Raw genomic sequence first — 9,085 nt, 5'->3', positions numbered from 1 at the left:
CTCCTTACAGCTGATCATTGCAGTCTGGGACTGTAGTAACATCCAGAGAGGTCACCAGAGGTCACAGGGGGCAGAGGGGGCCGTCTGTAACTATGGGTCGTCTGTAAGTCGGGTGTCCTTAAGTAGGGGGCCGCCTGTACTTTATTCACCTACAGTGCAAATTCTGATACATTTCTGTTATATTCAGGAACCTTTGGCACGCAATGTGATGGGACTGTGGTATGATGAACTGCTAACCCCCCCCCCAAAAAAAAAACAAAGAGTTAATCAAATCTCACCAATTAGCTATAGATGCCCCAAAATTATGTACCAGAAAAGTGCATCTCATGTGGCAAAAAATTATCTCCTGCTCTGAATGGCGCCTCCTTCCCTTCTATGCCCGGCGTGCGCCCATACAGCCGGATACCACCACATAAGGGGGATCGGCACTCGGGAGAAATTGGGCATCAAACTTTGTGGAGCGTTTTTTTTTTTTTCATTTTATCCAATGCAAATGTTTAATTTTCCACACAAAAATGAATTTTTTGTCCAAAATTATTGTAGACTGCTCCTCCATTTTGTTTTAACCCCTATGAAAGACCTAAAGGGTTAACAAACTAATTGAAAGGACGTTTTCATACGTTGAGGGGTCTAGTTTCCTTAATCCTTAATTACGAGGCTTTCCATTATTTAGGCCGCCTACAGTAAATTGAAAGCTGAGCAGGTCCAAATAAAAGGTTTTGGCAATTTTTCTAAAATTTTTAAAAATGGGCCCCCAAATTCTAAGCCTTATAACATTCTAGTAAAATAAGCGGAATCTTAAACATAAAGCAGATACTTAGGGAATGTAAGTTATGAATTATTTGGGTGCTATGAGCATCTGATTCAAACGTGAAGAATTTAGAACTTTGAAAATAAAGAATTATTTTTTTTTTCCAAAATTTAAATTTTTTTTAATAACTATCATACAAATTTTTAAACTTAATTGAAGAACAATATGTCACAAGAAAACAATATCGAAATCCCCTGGCTATGTTAAAGCATTCCAAAAGCTTTAACTACTTTTAGTGAGACAGGGCATGTGGTGGAAAGGGTGGATAAATTACTGGGAGGGGCTGGGGATGACCCAGCTGTCGTGGTCCATGTTGGTACCAATGACAGAATAGATGGTAGGTGGAGGAGCCTGAAGAATAATTTTAAAGAACTAGGTTCAAAGCTTAAGGAAAGGACCTCCAAGGTAGTATTCTCCGGAATCCTACCTGTGCCATGCGCTACACAGAGCAGACAGCGGGAGCTCAGGGAGTTAAATGCATGGCTCAGATCCTGGTGTAGAGCAGAGGGATTTGGGTTCCTAGAGCATTGGGCTGACTTTTCACTGGGGTACAAGCTGTTTTCTGCAGATAACTTGCACCTAAGTGGAAGGGGGGCTGCTGTGCTGGGGGAGAAGATCCTAGCAGGGGTGGCGGAGTATTTAAACTAGGATCGGGGGAGGAGGAAAAGGAAGACACTGAAGGCGTAGACAGGTCAGAGAGGGGGCAGGTTATGATGGTGGGTGGTGAGGTGGGCGGTGTATGGGGGTCTAAGGCAGTGGATAAGGAGATCCACAAGTTGCAGAACAGTGGTGAGGATATATGTGCCAGTAAAATTACTTTAAATCAGATAAATAACTGTGGAAAATTAAATTGTATGTTCACAAATGCCAGAAGAATCACAGGCAAAATGGGCGAGCTTGAGGCTCTGATATTAGAGGAACAGTTAGATGTTGTTGGTGTAGCAGAGACATGGCTCGATGCATGGCATGATCATGCATCGCATGATTGGGTTGTTAATATTCAAGGTTTTACACTCTTTCGGAAAGACAGGGCAAATAGGAGGGGAGGTGGTGTATGTCTGTATGTAATAGGAGGGGAGGTGGTGTATGTCTGTATGTCAGAAGAGACTTAAAAGCGATTGTGAATGAGTCAGTGGTCTCAGAGTGTGAGGAGGCTGAAACTTTGTGGGTTGAAATTCAAAGCCAAGAGAGCTTTGAGAAAATTATTTTTGGTGTAATTTATAGACCCCCTAACATCTCTGAGGAAATAGAGGGTCACCTATATAAACAGATGGAGCGGGCTGCACAGGAGGGGACCGTAGTGATAATGGGAGACTTTAACTTTCCAAATATAAATTGGGGTCAGGGCTCGTCTTCATCTATGAAGGGGAGACATTTTATCAACTTTCTGCAGGATAATTTTATGGTGCAGATTGTAGAAGATCCCACAAGAGGTGACGCATTGTTGGACCTTGTGATTTCTAACAATGAGGAGATTGTCCAAAATGTCAGTATCAGGGAACCCCTTGGGAACAGCGATCATAATATAATTATTTTCCTCTTAAACTTTAAAAAGCAGAAACAGGTGGGAAAATCGAAAACTTTGAACTTTAAGAGGGCTAATTTCCAAAAATTCAGGGCTGCAATACAGGATATAGACTGGGATCAGATACTGTCACATGGTGATACTAATGTTAAATGGGAGAAATTCAAATCTATCCTGGGTTTTTATACTTCTAAATTTATTCCAATAGGCAACAAGTATAGACGGGCTAGATTACACCCCGCGTGGCTTACAGCTACAGTTAAAAGGGCAATTAATGAGAAAAAGAGGGCATTTAAAAAATATAAATCTGACGGGTCACCTGAGGCTTTCAATACTTACAAAAAACTTACCAAAATCTGTAAAAAAGAAATCAAATCAGCCAAAATACAAAATGAAAGACAGGTGGCTAAAGATAGCAAAACAAATCCCAAGAAATTTTTTAGCTATATCAATGCAAAAAAAAATGGGTCACAACAGGTTGGACCCCTTTATTCTGAAAATGGGGCATCGGTGACTGGAGACCAGGAGAAGGCGGAGATACTTAATAGGTTTTTTAGCTCCGTTTATACAATAGAAGAGAGAACTTCTGACTTGGGTGGTGCCAGTGCGGGTCATGGATCCTGTGATATACTAGGCTGGCTAAATGTAGACATTATCCAATCTAAGCTCAATAAAATCAATGTGTACAAAGCTCCTGGACCAGATGGGTTACACCCCAGAGTTCTCAAAGAACTCAGTTCTGTTATTGTTGTACCGCTGGCTAAAATCTTCAGGGATTCCGTAATGTCTGGTGTGGTGCCAAGTGACTGGCGCAAGGCAAATGTGGTGCCAATATATAAAAAGGGCTCTAGAACTTCGCCTGGCAATTACAGGCCTGTAAGCTTAACTTCCATTGTGGGGAAAGTATTGGAAGGGTTAGTAAAAGACTACATACTGGAGTATGTGACATCAAATAGTATAATAAGTGACAGCCAGCATGGGTTTACTAAGAATAGAAGTTGTCAAACTAACCTTATCTGCTTCTATGAAGAGGTGAGCAGATGCCTGGATGGAGGAGCAGCTGTGGATATTGTGTTCTTGGACTTTGCAAAGGCATTTGACACTGTCCCTCATAGACGCCTGATGGGTAAAATTAGGACTATTGGTTTGGCAGAAATCATTTGCAATTGGATTAAAAACTGGCTGAAGGATCGTATCCAGAGAGTTGTGGTCAATGATTCCTACTCGGAATGGTCACCAGTTATGAGTGGTGTACCTCAGGGTTCTGTGCTTGGCCCATTACTATTTAATATATTTATTAATGATATAGAGGTAGGAATTAATAGCACTGTGTCTATTTTTGCAGATGACACCAAGCTGTGTAGTGTAATACAGTCTATGGAGGATGTTCATAGGCTGCAGGGTGACTTGGACAAACTGAATGTTTGGTCATCCACTTGGCAAATGAGGTTTAATGTGGATAAATGTAAGGTTATGCACCTGGGGGCTAATAATCCAAAGGCAAAATATGTCCTTGGGGGAGTAAATCTGGGAGAGTCCCTTGTTGAGAAGTACCTGGGGGTACTAGTAGATCATAAATTGAATAACAGCATGCAATGTCAATCAGCTGCCTCTAAAGCCAGTAGGATCTTGTCATGTATCAAAAGTGGTATGGACTCTCGTGATAGGGATGTAATATTACCACTATACAAGGCACTGGTTCGGCCACACCTGGAATATGCTGTCCAGTTCTGGGCACCGGTCCATAAAAAGGATGCCCTGGAGCTGGAGAGGGTTCAACGTAGAGCCACAAAAATGATAAGGGGTATGGAGGGTCTCAGTTATGAGGAAAGATTAAAACAACTAGATTTATTTAGTCTGGAAAAGAGACGACTACGAGGGGACATGATTAATTTATATAAATATATGAATGGTCCATACAAAAAATATGGTGGTAAGTTGTTTCAGATTAGATCAAATCAAAAGACGAGGGGGCACTGTCTCCGTTTGGAGAAATCAAGGTTTAATCACCGGAGGCGACAGGGCTTTTTTACTATGAGAACGGTCAATCTGTGGAATAGCCTGCCTCAGGCGCTGGTCACAGCAGGGACAGCAGAGAGCTTCAAGAAGAGTCTAGATGCCTTTTTACACCTAAATAACATTGATGGTTATGTTATTTAGAATTGTTTCCCCTAAATCCCTTCCTCATCCAATCCCTTCCCTTCCTTGGTTGAACTTGATGGACAAGTGTCTTTTTTCAACCGTAGAAACTATGAAACTATGAAAAATGGGGCCGTGTCCTAGATGCCAAAATAGTCCTGAAGGGGTTAAAGCATCATGGATAAGCTTTAACCCTAGGTTGTCTGATTGATCCTACCATTTACTGCCATACTACAGTATTACAGTGTATGGGGATTTCCTCCTCATTCATTACAATGTGTGAATCTCACATTGTAATGAATAGGTTAAAACCAGACAGCTTCAGGTCTTTTCAAGACCCAAGGCTGTCATGGCAACCAATCGCTGCCCCCTGATGATGTCTTGGGGAGCGACGATTTTCACCAAGATGGCAAAAAAACCCATCTTTCCAAAGCCGCTGGTGATCAACAGGTTAACATGTGCAATCGGTGCTAGCACCAATCGTGGGTGTTACCGGTAGGTGTTTGCTGCAATATGCAGAAAAGACTCACCGGCTATGGAGAAGGCTCAGCCCATGAGTCCTCTCCATTCACCAGCAGCCAACGCGTGACGTACTACTGCGTAACGTGTCAGTAAGCTGCAGCGGATCATACGATAAGCTCCGCCACACTTAGTGGTCTGATCCTGTCTCTCTCTTGTTTCTCTGTCCCTCGCATGCTAGATACTGGTGATGACTGTAGTGTGTGCCAGGCTGGATGGCCTCCTCATGAATACGCTGGACCTCTGGAAAATATAGCCAGCAATCAGACTGCCAAGTGCCACTAGGCTAATACACACTGGGGCACATTTACTTACCTGGTCCTGTCGTGATCCCCGAGGTGCATTGTCTGACGAGGATAAAGTCCAGCGCGATTCACTAAGATCGTGCGCCCGATATCCTGCATGTGTCGCTTCCCCGCTCAGGTCCCCGGAGTTCACCTTCTTCTTCCTGGTGCATGTAAGTGCATTGTCCGTGTATAATGCGCTGTGTGGGGAGTCACTAAGATCCTGCACCCGATATCCTGCATGTGTCGCTTCCCTGCTCAGGTCCCCGGAGTTCACCTTCTTCTTCCTGGTGCATGTAAGTGCATTGTCCGTGTATAGTGCGCTGTGAGGGGAGTCACCAAGATCGTGCGCCCGATATCCTGCATGTGTCGCTTCCCCGCTCAGGTCCCCGGAGTTCACCTTCTTCTTCCTGGTGCATGTAAGTGCATTGTCCGTGTATAATGCGCTGTGCGGGGAGTCACTAAGATCCTGCGCCCGATATCCTGCATGTGTCGCTTCCCCGCTCAGGTCCCCGGAGTTCACCTTCTTCTTCCTGGTGCATGTAAGTGCATTGTCCGTGTATAATGCACTGTGCGGGGAGTCACTAAGATCGTACACCCGATATCCTGCATGTGTCGCTTCCCCGCTCAGGTCCCCGGAGTTCACCTTCTTCTTCCTGGTGCATGTAAGTGCATTGTCTGTGTATAATGCGCTGTGCGGGGAGTCACTAAGATCCTGTGCCCGATATCCTGCATGTGTCGCTTCCCTGCTCAGGTCCCCGGAGTTCACCTTCTTCTTCCTGGTGCATGTAAGTGCATTGTCCGTGTATAATGCGCTGTGCGGGGAGTCACTAAGATCCTGCGCCCGATATCCTGCATGTGTCGCTTCCCCGCTCAGGTCCCTGGAGTTCACCTTCTTCCTGGTGCATGTAAGTGCATTGTCCGTGTATAATGCGCTGTGCGGGGAGTCACTAAGATCCTGCGCCCGATATCCTGCATGTGTCGCTTCCCTGCTCAGGTCCCTGGAGTTCACCTTCTTCTTCCTGGTGCATGTAAGTGCATTGTCCGTGTATAATGCGCTGTGCGGGGAGTCACTAAGATCCTGTGCCCGATATCCTGCATGTGTCGCTTCCCCGCTCAGGTCCCCGGAGTTCACCTTCTTCTTCCTGGTGCATGTAAGTGCATTGTCCGTGTATAATGTGCTGTGCGGGGAGTCACTAAGATCGTGCCCCGATATCCTGCATGTGTCGCTTTCCCGCTCAGGTCCCCGGAGTTCACCTTCTTCTTTCTGGTGCATATAAGTGCATTGTCCGTGCATAAGGCGCTGTGCGGGGAGTCACTAAGATCATGCGCCCGATATCCTGCATGTGTCGCTTCCCCGCTCAGGTCCCTGGAGTTCACCTTCTTCTTCCTGGTGCATGTAAGTGCTTGGCTTGCAACACAAATTTAAATGTTAAATCCCATGCGTAGTCGAATCCGCATGGGACAATCACAATCACATGCAACACAATCCCCCAGCGCAATCCCGGAAAAGTTGCGAAAATGCAGCCGCAGGACCCTTAGTAAATAAGCCCCAATGTTTTGAAAACTTGCTGTTGTGAGCAGCCTGACACGTAAAGGAGGCTCCGCATGACTAGTGCTCATAAATTAGTTTAATAAAGAAATTTGAGTAAAAATATCATGTAAGCAGATACCAGAAATTGGGACTTTACAGAAAGCATTAACAAATGTACATGAAAAATATGAAGTATACAATGTCAAATCAACAACAACTCAATCAACTACATAGACCAACTATAAAATGTGATATAAAAGAACAACCAATATATAAATAACCTAAAATGATAAAGTCTAGCAGAGAATGTAAAAAGTTTTCATAGAATAAAGTCTGAAGAATTAATAACATTTCATAGAAATAACAGGCAGTCCCCGAGTTATGTACAAGATGGGTTCTGAAGGTTTGTTCTTAAAGGGAACCTGTCACCAGGAGAGCCATTTTTAGCTCTCCCCCAGTCCCCACAGAGCATAGTACATACACTACCAAAGTGTTTTTGTATAAAAAATAGGTTTTACAAAAAAAAAAAAGAAATGTTATATTGTACCTTTCATTAGCATCTGCTGTGTGACTGGGCAGTTGCCCAATGGGAGTGGCTGGAAAGGAGCAGTCCCCTCCCCCACCTTGGGAAACATGTGACCTTTTCACATATATGAATAACTCCCCACTCTCAGGATTGGCTGTAGAGGAGCAGGGGGCGTCACTAAGCCAAGTGATGGGTGTTTTCATATATTTGAAAAGTACACATGGAGGAGCAGTTTCCCAAGGATGGGGGGGAAGGGGACTGCTCCTTTCCAGCCCCTCCCAGGGGACGAGTGCCTAGTCACACAGCAGATGCTAATGAAAGGTACAATATAACAGATCTTTTTTTTTTTTGTAAAACCTATTTTTAATACAAAAACACCTTGGTAGTGTATGTACTATGCTCTGTGGGGACTGGGGGAGTGCTAAAAATGGCTCTCCTGGTGACAGGTTCCCTTTAAGTTGAATCTGTATGTAAGTCAGAACTGTATATTTTATCATTGTAACCCCAGACAAAATTTTTTTGTTCTCTTTGACAATTGGATTTTAAAAATGTTGGATTGTCATATGAACCAGGAGTAACAATAAATCTTCATTACAGACGCCTGTGATAACTGTTACAGCTGATTATTGTAGCCTAGGGCTAAAGTACAATAAATTACCAAAATCCAGAGGTCCGTCTGTAACTAGGGGTCGTCTGTAAGTCAGGTGTTCTTAAGTAGGAGACCACGTAGGTCAGATAAATGATTTTTTGACAGATTGTTTATTAACTATAAACTGGTTGTAATTTATTTTCATTCTTTATTTTTGCAAATCATAGAAAACCCAAGTAACATTCTAGATGAATATATAATCAGGCAAGAGACACTTTAAAGGGGCTGGTAACCCTGCATCGTGTGGTTCCATGGGGCTCGTTTCCCAGTAAACTGTTGGCAGATGATGAAAGAACGGGCAGGAGGACCACCAGAAAACTGCCATAAAATATTATGGAGTATTTGCATTTAGCGAGCAGATTTTTTTTGGAGCACTTTGTGTATGGGAAAAATCTCACCCGCTATTCTGCTGAGGATTTACGAGGAAGATAATGGGGCACGTTTATTAAGGGTCCGCACACCGCATTTCCGTCGGGTTTCCCGACTATTTCCGATTTGCGCCGCATTTTTGGTTCACGAAATCGGCTTTTGGCGCAATCGCCCTGACTTTCCTGCGACACAAATTGGGGGGCGTGACCGTTGGACAACCCGACTGATTCGGACTAAGCTCAGGATTTAAATTCAATTGTGTCACAAGACAATGCACTTACATACACTGGGAAGAAGAAGGTGAACTCCGGGGACCTGAGCGGGGAAGTGACACATGCAGAATATCGGGCGCACGATCTTAGTGACTCCCCGCACAGCGCATTATACACGGACAATGCACTTGCATGCACCAGGAAGAAGAAGGTGAACTCCAGGGACCTGAGCGGAGAAGTGACACATGCAGGATATCGGGCGCACGATCTTAGTGACTCCCCGCACAGCGCATTATACACGGACAATGCACTTACATGCACCAGGAAGAAGAAGGTGAACTCCGGGGACCTGAGAGGGGAAGTTACACATGCAGGATATTGGGGCGCAGGATCTTAGTGACTCCCCGCACAGCGCATTATACACGGACAATGCACTTACATGCACCAGGGAGAAGAAGGTGAACTCCAGGGAGCTGAGCGGGGAAGCGACACATGCAGGATATCGGGTGCAGGATCT

This window comes from Engystomops pustulosus, chromosome 11 (assembly GCF_040894005.1).
Source record: "Engystomops pustulosus chromosome 11, aEngPut4.maternal, whole genome shotgun sequence".
Classification (NCBI taxonomy): Eukaryota; Metazoa; Chordata; class Amphibia; order Anura; family Leptodactylidae; genus Engystomops; species Engystomops pustulosus.
This window is presented reverse-complemented; position numbering follows the sequence as displayed.